The sequence below is a fragment of the Scyliorhinus canicula genome, chromosome 5 (genome assembly GCF_902713615.1).
Source record: "Scyliorhinus canicula chromosome 5, sScyCan1.1, whole genome shotgun sequence".
Lineage (NCBI taxonomy): Eukaryota > Metazoa > Chordata > Chondrichthyes > Carcharhiniformes > Scyliorhinidae > Scyliorhinus > Scyliorhinus canicula.
In genome coordinates, this window is record NC_052150.1 from 66181098 (window position 1) to 66197085 (window position 15988).

Consider the following 15988-nt stretch of genomic DNA (forward strand, 5'->3'; position numbering starts at 1 on the left):
GGAGTTCAGAGTTGTATGTTAATTTCATGTGTTGTTTAATGGGAAATCATGTGTTAGGGTTAAGAGGTACATGAAATCTGTTCTTGTTAGGTTTGAAGTTTGAAAGTTTAAATATTGTTTTTATTTTGTTTTAATAAAGTTTTGTTTGTAAAAATAACCAAACCCTATTTCTTATGCAATCTCTCCTGGAGCGAGTTATCTTTCTGCACTGTCTTAAAAATAAAAAAAGTAGCAGTGCTGGTCCAGTATCTTAGCCACTGTTGGCATCTGATCAGGCGCCCATAACAGGCAACTGAAGGATGATCTCATGAGAGATAGACTTGTTTTTGGAAGAAGAGATCATACCCTGAGACCATCTCAGCATCATGTATACCTTCTTTCTTGAGTGTAATTGGAGAATTTTACTCTCAAGAAAGCTACTGACATGTGCAGAAGCTTTGAGGTAGCTAATCAACAGCTGAAGTGGGAGAACCGACGAGGCTGTGCACTATGCTGAGATGGCGTCCATGTCTTCCAAGCACAATTCAATGATGGAAAGGAAGAACAATTTTCAAAAGTACCAGAAGAAAGATCAAGAGCAGAATACTGGTTGAAAATACCGTGGAGGACACCACATGAAGGAAAAGGATGCATGCCCAATGTGGGGAAAAGCAGTGTCCTAACTGTAAGAAGCTGAATCACTTTATATGTAAGTGCTTTGCTAGAAAGGAGAAAAGCAAGCTGTAAAGGTGAATGCTGGAGAATGTTGGACGATGATTCTGCCAAATCTCTGCGTCGAAGGTTGTAACCATCAAGACTTATGGTAGAAATTTTCTTGTGATGGTTGAAATGATGACCGCTGAAGGAAAGCATCAAGCTGATGTGAAGTGTCAGTGGCTCCAAGTGTAACATCATGAGCTTTTCAGATGAATGTGAAGCTGTCAGAAGTAAAACTGAGGCTCCATGATGAAATTATGCACAGCCCAAAAGGACAAACTGAGCTGAGAGTCCAGTGCAACGGAAAGAAAGAGTAACTTCAATCCCAGATAGTGGATATCAAGTAAACCCTCTTCTTCTCGATTGAAACAAGTCAAAAGCTTGGGCCAGTAACCCTGGGTGCACCAGAAGAGATTTTCATTTTCAAATGACACCAAGTCAATAACTGCTGAACAGATCCTGTCAGATTACAAAGATGTTTTCACAGAACTTGGGTGCCCTTTCCTAGCGAATATCATCTTGAAGAGATTGTGAGGCACAGCAGCACTCAAATCCCAATTAAAAGACGAGACAGAGGTGTTTGAAAAGGTGGAGCAGTCCAGAAAGTAACAACTCCCATGGATGCAGCATGAGAGCGGTGGAAAAAGAAAACTGGAAAGCTAAGAGTGTGACTAGATCCAAAGAACCTCAATAAAGCTTTGAACAGAGCTCAGTACTCTCTAGCAATGATTGAAAGGATTCTTCCTCAATTTACCAGGGCTTATTATCATAGAGAGCAAGGACTGATACTACCAAGTGAATGTGGATGAAAGCAGCAGTTTCCTGATCATGCCTGGGGGCTATTTGAGAGGTGCAGTCACAGACAGACTCTCGGCGATTGTGGCAAGGGCAACAGCAAGAATAACGCTTCCTTGAAGTTTAGAGCAGGCAGTAGAGTAAACAAATCCCTCACTTTGCCAGTTTCCTCAGATTCCTCTGAACAAGATAGTACCAGATTCTATCCATTTTCCAACCCCTTTCCAACACTTATGCCAGAAATATTCCCAAGGCTGGTTTGTAATGACTCCACTGACCTCATTTTTGCCTGTTATTTCAGCTAACTCATATAATTCGGCTTAATTATTTTTTTTCTGTGAGACAGTGACTCAATCTCATTAGTGCTCACTCTTTAATAAAAGAGCCTTAAAAATATTCACACAAAATTCACGAAGCAATGGTAACAGTTTGCAGAATGCATCAGACCAGAATTAAATAAGGTTTGATTTATAAAATGTTTTTTGATGGAAAGACTCAAAAGCTGAATGAGCATTTGACCTTAACTGTGTGGGTTGCCTTTCAGTCAATCTTTCAAAATGTACATTATTCCTTTGTGACCTATTTTTTAAATCATCACTGTGGACCACAAGGTATTTAAATGTTGCCTCTCGCTCTGATACTCAATGTAGGTATGCCTGGATATTGTCTTTATTATTGGAGGTTTCACCATGCTGAAGTCACATGTCAGAAGGGTAATTGTATTGAGTTTACTTTCAATTCAGTGGCAGGAGTTCAGCTTTGTATGGATTTTTATCAGTCTCTGTGTTATCTTCTGTGGTCATTATGGTGTTTTTTCCTTTTATTAGTACACTTTACTGTTGACATTTATGATGTTGGTGAGTATTATAGATGATGTGGTTCTTCTCCTATATGTCAAGCACCAGATTAGCTTATACAAAGTCTCAGACAGAGCCAGTTTCCCAATAAATCTAATCAAAGCTCAGTAAGGACATAATGTGCTCTTGTGGACGTGGAAAATTGATGACACTGCTGTTTGGATGGTTCCTCTGACCTGTGGACTCTTGACATGGTTCTGGTTAGTATACAGACTGTAGTCATATTCTGGTACTTACTTAACACATGTTTATTAAGACCATAAACCACAGGAGCAGAATTAGGCCATTTGGTCCATCGAGTCTGCTCCGGCATTCAATCAAGCCTGATATGTTTCTCATCCCCATTCTCCTGTCTTCTCCCATAACCCCTGATTCCTTTATTAATCATGAACCTATCCATCTCTGTATTAAATGTACTCATTGACTTGACCTCCACAGCCTTCTGCGGCAATGAGTTCCACAGATTCACCACCCTCTGGCTGAAGAAATTCCTCCTCACCTTACGTCGTTTCAGTCTGAGGCTGTGCCCTCCAGTTCTAGTTTCTCCTACTGGTGGAAGCATCCTCTCCATGTTCACTCTCTCTCGGCTTCTCAGTATACTGTAAGTTACAAAGAGATTCCCCCCCATCCTTCTGAATACTATCGAGTACAGACCCAGATTCCTCAACTGCTCCTCATATGACAAGTAATGTAACTAAAGAGACTACAGAATAGGTGTGTTGCTCCTGAGCATGGTGTGTTCCAACCTTTCACTCGGGAGTCTAATACATGACTGACTCACATCAGTGATGCACCACCATCTACCTCAGACAGTAGCTTTACTATCCTATTGATGGTTACATTAGAATAGCATCCATTTTACATCTGAAAAATGAATGTCAAAGCATCCACAATGGTAGGAGGTGATTGGCCATATTACTCCTGATTCAGAGGCTGATTTGCATGCTAGAAGCTTGCATAGAATATATAATTAAGTCCAAGTCTTGAATATGCATTGAGGCCAGATGTGTGCCACTCAAATGGGTATGCAATCTGTAATCCAATATTCCCCAGCTATCAGGATCATTGCAGAAGCTTAACCCCTATATCATATATTTAATAAAGTCAGTAATAATCTTGAAAATATTGGTCATTGTAATAGGACTTTCACTCATCAGAAACTACCATGTCTACAGTGGTGATGTGTGTGATAATGGGATTCGGTCAACTGGCAATTTCTCAGTTCAGTCTGTGACACACTTGGTGGAATAATTTGCAGTTATTCTTTGGTTGTTTTGTTTTTCTCAGAGGTTTTGTTTTGTTTGTTCTGATTTGGAAATCTGGTCTTTATTTCTTGCATCAGCATCATTGTTTCTAAGAAGTTATTATTCCAGTTGATAAAATAGACCTCAGTGTTACTACTTGTCAAATAATATTGTTTTATTGTGGAAACCTGATAACTGTTCCTGTCATGCAATCCCTGTGGACAAATAAGAAAAGATGAAAAAGAAGAAACTCTGATGTTTAACTATCTGTAAGATATTAAACATTTTATTTGTGACACACATTCGCTGAAAATGTTGTAGCCATATCTAATCACATTTTAATTGTGACATCTCAAACTTTAGATTTAAGATTGATGCACAATCAATTGTACAAAGACTAAGGTTGGATACAACTGTGGCATTATTGCAGTAAGATGTGTGGCCTCCCACAGCAGCTGGCAAAATGGCTGCTGAATAGAGGACACGCTCCTCCTACTGGGCGGAGCCAGCAGGCAGGGGCTACCGGCGAACCTGTAGTGCAGGTCCGACCTTACATCACCTAATACAGGTGTAACAGTGGTTTACCACTCAGATGTCACACTTTAACTTATCCTCTGGACGTGATCAAATGGCAGCGTGGTATGGCTAGTAAATGCCGGAAGGTCCCTCTTCCGGGATCTACTCGGTTCCTCACGCCTTGCGAGGGTTCGGCGGTCGGGTCAGGGGGGTTGTCGAGAGTTTGGGGTACCATCTAAATGTGGCATCCTGATCTCTTCCTGTACTGAGGAGTTCCGGCAAGCAGAGCATCTCAGTGTGGCCCCGGGTTGCAGCAAGGTCCCGATAGATAGTGTGGTGTTTCCTGGTTCTACGAGCACTGGGAAACACCCAACAAAATTCACTCGACACGGGACCCTGTTGCAGTTTGGTTAGTTCACGGCCTCTATCTCACAATTGGAAAGCAGTAGGAGATCTCTTCGTGTTACCTTATAAGTCTTGTGTGGGGTGGCATGTGGCGCAGTGGTTAGCACTGGGACTGTGGCGCTGAGGACCTGGGTTCCAATCCCGGCCCTGGGTCACTGTCCGTGTGGTGTTTGCACATTCTCTCCATGTCTGCGCTGGTTTCACCACCACAACCCAAAGATGTGCTGGTTAGGTCGATTGGCCATGCTAAATTGCCCCTTAATTGGAAAAAATAATTGGGTACTCTAAATTTACAAAAAAAAAATAAGTCTTGTGTGTGTGCACAATTGCTGTAAATGTGACCTTACGTTGTCTTGCAATTTTGTTACTACTTTGTATCATGCTAACTTCATCATAGTTTTTTCTTGTATTTCATTTTTGTAAATTTATCAGATTGTGCTGTGAGTCACTGATTCTGGATAATTTTGCATATAAAGAGCCAACCGTTGATTATATACACCTTAAAGTGACAAAGTTAATGATGAGAGGTGAGACTGAAACAGATATTGCATCTGACACTGATGAGTTGTGAGAGGAAACTAGGTGCATAAGATGAAGGGGAGGAGATGCTGACTATCCATCCTGCTCCACCCATCCTGCTGTCAGTCCCCAGATTCCCTCTTCCAATGCTACCAGAAACTGGGTCACATATCCTCAATCTTACCAAATCCGAGGATTTCCGATAGCTGGCGTCAATAGTCATAATATTCACTGTAAAGCACTTTGGGAAACTCGAGGTCATCAACGACATCATACAAATGCTTTCTTCTTTTCTGCAATGCTGGCATGGCCCACACACATCTGAAAAACAGCTCCATTGAATGGTCCTTCTGAAAATCATTAAGACCCTGACTGACAAGCAAAGGGCTACCATTCATTAAAGAGGCTGCATTCCATTTTGCTGGCAAGTAATGGCCTCTCCTAACAACAACCAACTAGCTCAACCGGACTAAGGATGTCATTGCTGAAGATTCCTAGTGCTACTTAAGCCAGCTTTCATTTGCTGCTGGATATGGGCCCCCACTGTGTTTACTTGTCTTATTGGAGACTAAAGAGGAATTACAAGGAGAAAAGAATCCTTTGGGGCTCAAGGAATGGGAGGAGGAATTGAGGGTGGGTAGAGCAGCACCAACTGCTGCAAGAGAAATGGACAGCAGGAGAAGGAGGGTTCTTTCCCGCCTTCAGGTACAGCATATCCCTCTTCCTTTCGATCTTCTCCATCAGGGCCTCGAATGTTACATTTGCAAACCTGTGCCCCCTTTCCCTTGGTCCCAGTGTCATTCTGAAATGTCCAGCAGTGTGCCAATTAGAGAGCTCCACATCTACGATGGAAGTGGGTGTGTGGAAGCTACACATTGCTGGCGCACAAAAATTACTCCTAATCTGTGCTTGTGTGCTCCACCTCCAGCTGTCTGATTTAGCGTCTCCAGTCGTGTTAAGATTTCAGGTGAGGATCTTTAAGCAGCCAGTCCTATTATTAGAGCCCCCAGTAAATTACTGTTTTCACTGTTTTCCAAAAGATTTTTTATATTTATTGCATCTGTTCAAAATATCCCATACAAATCATACTGAATATACCAGCACAAAAGCACAAATATACACATACACAATGAAGTGGAACTTTGAAATGTTCTATGCATTGGACAATCACAAAGGTGCATATGATCATGGATTTTAAACTTCAAATTATCACTAACGTACAATATTCATTGATGAAAATGAAGTATGATGATCCAATTGGTATGACGCGACAGGCCTGATACCATATAGTGCACCATGTAAAATAATGCAGTGCATCCTCTAACTCACCACGTTAAATATCAATATTATACTTACTTTTAATTTAATTCCTGTCAGACTGGGCTGGATTTTCCCAGCACTATTTTGCTTCGACATTTTTCAATGGGCATGGAGGCCACCAGCGCAGGTGAGACAGCCTCCCAGTGGCAGGCCCAATAGCCAACAGAGAGCCAGAGGCTCCATGCCTCAATGATGAGGCTGAGGGAATGAATGGATGGTTGTAACCTTCTTGGTCAATAGTCATGCCAAGGGGTTTCCTCCTCCAACCTGATGGCTGTACCAGCTTTGGGTCTCTTTAGTTTAGAACTTCTGTGCAGGTAGTTGAGAGCATCTCCAGTTTGAATCTCTCCCATGGCTGCCTTGGCAGTAACTTCCTCTCCTGATGGGGCTGGCAGCCTTTCATCACAACGGGCACTCTGATTGGTCCTGTAGGATCAGGAGCCTGTCAACCAAACTCAAAAGGTCAGCAAATATAGAGGCGGAAAATTAGGAGACAGCCACCTGGGCACACTGATAATATGGGCAGGCTTGGGACTCCCATCTGGGCCTGACTTTGGGGTCCTGAGGTTCTTTGAAGAATCCAGCCCACTTTTTCTGTCAGATACCTGATGCTTCATTTGTGTATTTGTGTCTAATACTTACATCACAATGGAGTAGATGTTTTTCTGGACCCATTTCAGGGCCAAATTCAGCACTATGTAAGCAGCCAGCACACAAACAGCAAAGTCTGAGACCATCCTGAGACTGAGCCTTGGACCTCACCTACAACTTAGAGACAAGATGTCGCTAATAATAAATCTTCCAGATCTGTCCATGGAAAACATGAAGTTAGGCCTCTTCCAGAAAGAGGGGTTGGATTCGGGAATAATAGAGCCGATCGCCCAAGCTGTGGAGTAAGAGGGAATATTTCTATCTCATTAGACTCCACAAAAGAGTTTAAAATAAAATATACTTTTTATATGCAGCCATGAGTACTGATGAAGAATCTTGCATTCCTTTTATTATGTGGGCTGGACAGCAGGTTTGTAATGCAGAACAAGGCCAGCAGTGCGGGTTTAATTCCCGTACCAGCTTACCTGAACAGGCGCCGGAATGTGACGACTAGGGGCTTTACACAGTAACTTCATACTTGTGACATTAAAAGGTTACTATTATTATTATCAATAGCGGAAACATATTTTTTGAAGTTTCCAATAATAAATGCATATCAGCATCTACCCCATTGAATATCCCCATCTGTGCCCCAAGTCAGGAGTGATACTCTTCTCCTCAGTCCCACAGGGCTCAGGCCTGTTGTCTTGTGGCTCCCTCTGCTAGATCTCCCTGTCCATTGCAGAGAAACATGCTTCAACATATGTACAAAAGTGTATTAACCATTTTCCTCATGCTCTTCCAAAAAGCATGTGATTCATCTGGATATAGAATAAAACCATAGAATCCTACAGTGCAGTGGAAGGCCATTTGGCCCATTGAGCCTGCACCAACTGTTGCTCTATTAATAATGTTGCACAAGCCTTCCCTTATATCAATCAAATGACCACACAACCAGTTAGTTTGTTCAAAAGGTGGTTTATTTACATACACAAGGGTTATGTCGGACTTCCGGTGGCTGTGATGGATCAGTAAGCCACACATTTGGAAGCTCCCGTTTCAAAGAGATTTTTCGGCTCTTTTGAGAGCCCAAAACGGAAATTTTTCGACGTCTCCCGGTGGGGGAAGGTGTGCTGAACGACTTTCCCTGCAGTCCATGACTCGAACTCGGAGTGGAAAGGTGGAAAAAACAGCAGCAGCTCCTCAGAAAAAACGGGGGAAGGGATCCAAGATGGCCACTGACAAAGCTCCAGAGGGGTGGAGACTCTGGGCCCAGAAACAACAAACTGATCTCCTGCGCTGCTTTAAAGAATTCAAGGATGAAGTACTGAGCTCTCTGCAGGAAACAAACAGAAGGCTGTCAGAGATTCAGTCCACCCAGGGTGCAGCCATCAAGAAGTTGCAGACGCAGGCCATTGAACGAGAGGAGGAGGCCGTGGTCCTCGTGAGTAAGGTGGAGGGGCACGAAGCACTCCACAAGAAGTGGCAGGAACGCTTTGAGGAGCTGGATCACCGCATGAGGCGGAAAAACCTGCGGATCTTGGGCCTGGAGAGGGGCTGGAGGGATCGGACCTGACAGCCTATGTGGCTGTAATGCTGAATTCGCTAGTGGGGGCCGGATCTCTCCATCTGCCCCTGGAGCTGGAGGGAGCGCACAGGGTGCTGGCCAGGAGGCCCAAGGAAGATGAACCCCCGCGTGCGGTGCTGGTGAGGTTCCACCGGTTCAGTGATCGGGAGTGCGTGCTGCGCTGGGCCAAGAAGGTGAAGAGCAGCAATTGGGAGAATGGGGTAGTGCGGATCTACCAGGACTGGAGTGCGGAGGTGGCTAAGCGGCGGTCCGGATTTAATCGGACGAAAGACGTGCTTTATAGAAAAAAGATAAAGTTCGGAATGTTGCCGCCCGCGCGCCTGTGGGTAACTTATTCGGACCGGCATTATTATTTTGATTCCCCGGAGGAGGCGTGGGCCTTCGTGCGGACGGAGAAACTGGACTTGAACTAGGGGTTGGGGGTTGCGAGGTCGGCTGTAAGATATTAGTGCTGGATTCTGCTGTTGCTGTGTTCTCTTTTTCTTCTGTTGTTTTCTTCTTGTTTTAGTACTTTTGCAATTTTGATATGGTTATTTACGGAGGGGTTGTTCTGCTATGTTTTTGTTTTTGTGCTGTGGGACATTGTTTGGGCTGTGTATCTTGAGGGGAGGGTCGGGGGGGTATGTTGTATTCTATGCCGGAGTGGGGGTATGGAGTGGGGGTGATATTTGGGAGCTGCGTCAGAAGGGTGTGGTGGGGCAGTGCGAAAGCGCGGGCTTTCCTCTGGTTTCCCGCGCCGGGGCTGGGGGGTGGAGATGGTGACGGGGGAGGCGGGGCCTTAACTGGTTCTTCCCCGCGCTGGAGCGGTGCCAGGAGGAGGGATAGATTGGGGGATGATCCCACTTCGGGAGGGGTCGGGCTATTGGCGGGAGTTTCCGGGGTCAGCAGAAGTTAGCTGACCCACGGAAGTACAATGGAGGACAGTTCGCGGCTGGGAGGGTTCCTAGCCTGGGGGGGAAGGGAGGGGGGGAAAGGGGAATACCGGGTTGCTGCTGGTAGGGTCAAGAAGGAGCTGGTGGGGGCTGGGGGGACAGAGGTGAGGGGTTGTCGCTATGGGGACGGGGTCGAGCAGGGGGTGCTGGCCTGGGGCGGGCAGTCGACGGGCTATGGCTAGTCGACGGGGGAGGGGGGCGGGACGCCCTCTGATCCGGTTGGTCACCTGGAATGTGAGAGGGTTGAATGGGCCGGTGAAGCGGTCGAGGGTACTGGCTCACCTGAAGGGGCTAAAGGCGGATGTGGCAATGCTTCAGGAGACCCACCTGAGGGTGGCGGACCAGGTCCGCCTGAGGAAGGGATGGGTGGGGCAGGTTTTCCACTCGGGGTTGGATGTGAGGAACCGGGGAGTGGCGATTCTGGTGGGGAAAAATGTGTCGTTTGAGGCATCGGAGGTGGTGGCGGATAAGGGGGGTAGGTATGTGATGGTTAGGGGCAGGCTACAAGGAGAGAAGGTGGTACTGGCTAGTGTGTATGCCCCAAATTGGGACGATGCGGGCTTTATGAGGCGTATGTTGGGACGGATCCCGGATCTGGAGGCGGGAGGTCTGATCATAGGGGGGGACTTTAATACGGTGTTGGATCCTTCACTGGATCGGTCCAGCTCTAGGACGGGTAGGAGGCCGGCGGCGGCCAAGGTACTGAGAGGGTTTATGGATCAGATGGGTGGAGTGGATCCATGGAGGTTTGTGAGGCCGAGGGCACGCGAGTACTCTTTCTTCTCCCACGTACATAGGGTCTACTCTCGGATAGATTTCTTCGTGGTGAGTAGGGGACTGATTCCGAGAGTGGAGGAGGCCGAGTATTCGGCCATTGCAATCTCCGACCACTCTCCGCATTGGATAGAGTTGGAGATGGGAGAGGTGCGAGACCAACGTCCGTTGTGGCGGTTGGATGTGGGGTTGTTGGCGGAGGAGGAGGTGTGTAGGAGGGTCCGGGCAAGTATTGAGGGGTACCTTGAGGTGAATGATACGGGGGAGGTTCAGGTGGGGATGGTCTGGGAAGCCCTGAAGGCAGTAATTCATGGGGAGCTGATATCCATCCGGGCACACAGGGAGAGGAGCGAGAGGAGTGAGAGGGATAGACTGGTGGGAAAGATGCTGGAGGTGGACAGGAGGTATGCAGAGGTACCAGAGGAGGGACTGTTGGGGGAGAGGCGCAGCCTGCAGGCTAAATTTGATTTGCTGACCACTAGAAAGGCGGAGGCACAGTGGAGGAAGGCACAAGGGGCAGTGTACGAACATGGTGAAAAGGCGAGTAGGATGCTGGCTCATCAGCTGCGTAAGCGGGATGCGGCTAAGGAGATTGCTGGAGTGAGAGATAAGAGTGGGAATGTGGTGCGGAATGGGGTAGAGGTGAATGAGGTCTTCAAGGATTTTTACGGGGAACTGTACCGGTCGGAGCCAACGGGGGAGAGGAGGGGAATGGAGAGGTTCCTGGACGGGCTTTCTTTCCCGAAGGTGCAGGAGGAGAAGGTGGAGGGGTTGGGTGCGCCGATTGAGCTGGAGGAGCTAGTTAAGGGGATCGGGCAGATGCAGTCAGGGAAGGCACCGGGGCCGGATGGGTACCCGGTGGAATTTTATAAAAAGTTTGTGGATCTAGTGGGCCCCTTGCTGGTGCGAACACTCAATGAAGCGTGGGAGGGGGGGACTTTGCCCCCGACGATGTCACGGGCGCTGATCTCATTAATTTTAAAGAAGGACAAGGACCCCCAGCAGTGTGGTTCATACAGGCCCATATCTCTCCTCAACGTGGACGCTAAGGTGCTGGCAAAAATCCTGGCCACCAGGATAGAGGACTGTGTGCCAGGGGTTGTGCACGAGGACCAGACAGGTTTTGTGAAGGGAAGGCAGCTGAACACGAATGTGCGGAGATTGCTGAATGTCATTATGATGCCGGCGATTGAGGGGGAGGCAGAGATAGTGGTGGCACTGGATGCGGAGAAGGCCTTCGATAGAGTGGAGTGGGGGTACCTATGGGAGGTGTTGGGGAGGTTTGGATTTAGTGAAGGGTTTATTAGATGGGTGAGGCTGCTATATGAGGCCCCGATGGCGTGCGTGGCCACGAATAGGAGGAGGTCGGAGTACTTCCGGCTTTACCGAGGGACCAGGCAGGGTTGCCCCCTGCCCCCTTGTTGTTTGCACTGGCAATCGAGCCGCTGGCGATGGCATTGAGAGATTCAGAGAGGTGGAGAGGCTTGGTGCGAGGTGGAGAGGAACATAGGGTGTCGTTGTATGCCGACGACCTGTTACTGTATGTGGCGGACCCGGTGGGAGGGATGCCAGGAGTGATGGAGTTACTAGCCGAGTTTGGGACCTTCTCAGGTTATAAATTAAACTTAGGCAAGAGCGAGGTGTTTGTGGTGCACCCTGGAGACCAGGAGGAAGGAATTGGTAGGCTCCCGCTTAGGCGGGCAGGGGAGAGCTTTAGGTACCTGGGGGTGCAAGTGGCCAGGGACTGGGGGACTCTCCACAAGCATAACTTTAACAGGCTGGTAGATCAGATGGAGGAGGAGTTCAGGAGGTGGGACATGCTGCCATTGTCGTTGGCGGGGAGGGTGCAGTCCGTCAAAATAACAGTGCTTCCGAGGTTCTTGTTCCTTTTTCAGTGCCTGCCCATATTTATCCCCAGGGCCTTCTTTAGGAGAGTGACTAGCAGTATTCTGAGTTTTGTGTGGGCACATGGGACTCCGAGAGTGAGGAGGGTGTTCCTGGAGCGAGTAAGGGAGGGAGGTGGGCTGGCACTGCCCAACCTTCTGGGGTACTATTGGGCAGCCAATGTGTCAATGGTGCGTAAATGGGTGATGGAGGGGGAGGGGCGGCGTGGAAAAGAATGGAGATGGCGTCATGTAGAGGTACGAGCCTGGGTGCCATGGTAACGGCACCGTTGCCGTTCTCCCCTTAGAGGTTTACCACGAGCCCGGTGGTGGCAGCGACCCTAAGAATCTGGGAACAATGGAGACGGCATCGGGGGGAAACAGGGGGCTCGATGGAGGCTCCACTGGGTGGCAACCATCGGTTCATCCCGGGGAACACGGATGGGGGATTCAGGGGGTGGCAAAGGGCGGGCATCAGCAAATTGAGGGACCTGTTTATTGGCGGGAGGTTTGCGGGCCTGGGGGAACTGGAAGATAAATTTGGCCTTCCCCAGGGGAACATGTTCAGATACCTGCAGGTAAAGGCGTTTGCTAGGCGACAGGTAGAGGGATTCCCTTTGCTGCCCTCGCAGGGGACGATGGACAGAGTGCTTTCGGGGGTGTGGGTAGGAGAGGGGAAGGTGTCTGACATCTATAAGGTAATGCAGGAGGTGGAGGAGTCGTCAGTGGAGGACCTGAAGGCTAAATGGGAGGAGGAACTCGGGGAGCAGATAGAGGACGGGACTTGGGCGGATGCCTTGGAGAGAGTCAACTCTTCCTCCTCATGTGCGAGGCTTAGTCTCATCCAATTTAAGGTGCTGCACCGGGCCAACATGTCCGGGACTAGGATGAGTAGGTTCTTCGGGGGTGTGGACAGGTGCACCAGATGTTCGGGGAGTCCTGCGAACCACGCCCATATGTTCTGGGCATGCCCAGCACTGGAAGAATTCTGGAAGGGGGTGGCGGGGACGGTGTCGAGGGTGGTTGGATCCAGGGTCAAACCAGGGTGGGGACTCGCGATTTTTGGAGTTGCGGTAGAGCCGGGAGTGCAGGAGGCGAAAGAGGCCGGTGTCCTGGCCTTTGCGTCCCTAGTAGCCCGTCGAAGGATTCTGTTACAATGGAAGGATGCAAGGCCCCCAAGTGTGGAGACCTGGATCAGTGACATGGCGGGATTTATAAAATTGGAAAAGGTCAAATTTGCCCTGAGAGGATCAATACATGGGTTCTATAAACGATGGCAGCCTTTTCTGGACTTCCTGGCTCAGAGATAGGTAACTGGGTCAATAGCAGCAGCAACCCGGGGGGGGGGGGGGGGGGGGGGTGCATTATTGTAGTGTTTATTCTGTAACTTTATAGTGTGTTAATTTGCGTTGTTGTTAAAATGCTGGGTTGTTCATGGGGATGGGGCGAATGTATATGATTGTTAATATTATTGTTATTTTCGGTATTTTACTAAGGTGCGTCAATGTTGTATAAAATCAAAATTTCTCAATAAAAATTATTTAAAAAAAAAAAACAAGGGTTATGTCGACATGCAAACACAATATCTACTACAAGTTAAACTACACCTATCAGCTACAATAACCTATACTTAATTTCAGGGCAACTGGCACTGTGCAAATGGATAAGGCCTTTATCTGGCTTTCACTTGGCTGGTTTGAAGAAAGTGGCTCTGTCTCTGCTGGGCTCATCCATCAGGTAGCGATCATTGGTCTTGAACTTAGCTGGCTGTTCCTGCTGCAATTGGTTGAGGCACAGGCCGGATCCAAAAGAGACAGAACACGTGGCTGTGCCCTCTTTTATCCATCTGGGATTTCAGGCTCTTTGGGGTGGTCCTTAACCTTGGATCCAATAGTTTGACAGGGCTCTGATCACTGTCTTCGATTTCAGCCAATAAAGGGGTAGGTGCCTTGGTGACTGGGCTGGCCCTTAGCGGTCATTAACCTTGGCAGTTAGGCTTTCTGAGTAAAGGGAGCGGCGCCGATCAGTCTGTGGCTGTACCGGTTGCTTGATTGGAGTTCTATTATCCTGGGAAAATGGGCAATTAAAATGCAAATGAGCGGGGGTTTCGATCAGGTCTGGTTACCTGTGTTTCAGATACGCATAGGCTCTGTATCTGTCTGAGTCCTGGGTTGGCCATAATTCCCATGGGCCTTTGCAGGTGGCCATCTTAGATGGCTACACGACCCTCTAAAAGAATACACTTCAAAGGCCCTCTCCCCATCCTATCCCTGTAACCCCATATTCCCACCTATGCATCTTTGGACACTAAGGCCAATCCACCTGACCTGCACATCAATGGACTGTGGGCGGAAACTAGTGAACCTGGACGAGAATGTACAAACTCCAGACAGTCACCCAAGGTAGTAATTGAACCCTGGTTCTGGTGCTGTGTGGCAGCAGTGCTAACCACTGTGTCACTGTGCTGCCCATTGCCACAGTGCCACCCAGGATATGCTCCTGAAATGTCCTGTTTCAACCTTAGATCTAGGTGTTTGGAGTTTTAAATTGATTTAACAGGATGTATGACAACATCACTCTGCCACTCACGCCACTGACTCAGTCTTCTGCAGACACAAGAGAATTTTTTTTAGAATAAATTTAGAGCACTCAATTATTTTTTTCCAATTAAGGGGCAATTTAGTGGGGCCAATCCACCTAATCTGCACATCTTTGGGTTGTGGGGGTGAAGCCCACACAGAATCGGGGAGAATGTGCAAACTCAACACGGACAGTGGCCAAGGGCCGGGATTTAAACCCAGGACCTCAGCGCCATAGTCCCAGTGCTAACCATTGCATCATGTGCTGCCCAGACACAAGAGGAATATGCTTCCTTTTGGAACTCACTCAATCCTTCCAAGGTTGACCATGTTCCTACTTAAAGTGGTGATAGTAATTAGGCTTATGGTGAAACTTGTTGCTGAGTCAGTCAACCAGCTAATACTGCATTAGGTACATCTGTTAACAAAATGCTGCCAACTAATGAGATAATAATTTTGCATATGCTGCTGTATCAACAAAACATTGCACATTTTCTGGCACCAGAGTTATTCTGAAATACATTTGTGCAAGTTACTTATAAGGGAGCGCTGGCAACTGCTGAGACTACAGGTAGTTCCACCATGCCAAGGAGTCCAGGTTAAGTTCAGGGTTGGGGGTATCAGTGGGAGGGTTGGAGGGGACTGAGGTGAGAGGAGCGTAGGGGGTGTCGCTCAAGAGACAAGGGATGAGGGTTAAGAGGAGATGGCCTTTGTAGGGGTTACCTATGAGCTGTCCAATGTGGCTGCAAAGGAGATTCCCCCCATGCCCCATACCAGCCTGCGTAGCTAAAGCTGCAGAGCTTCCCTCATGGCATGGGCCATGGAAAATAATGGCGGCGGCGGAATGAGGTCCATGGTTGGCCATTAATTGGCGACCTTAATGCCTTAGCAGGCCCAAGGATGGGCAGGCAACCCCCCCCCCCCCCCCCCCCACACACACCCTACATTAAATTTTCACAGGGACCGTAGAGGGGAGAAGGACACCCATGTGACTTGTCGGTGGGGGAATGTAAAATCCATCCCACTGCATAAAGTAACATTCCTACATTCTTACAGACATCAAACTTCAATAGGCTGAATGTGTATATGTTAATAATTAATTGGAACATAAACATAGAGGAGATTGCCAAAGTCACAAAATGCAGACGATGATGTGTGGAAGCTCACTCCAGTGGAAAATAATTCAATTGCTTATAGCTGAGCTCATAAATATAGCAAAGTATTGACCAGAATTTTCAAGGTAAAACAGGGAACTTATTTCATTTCTTTTTCATCTCCTCTTCCCCATT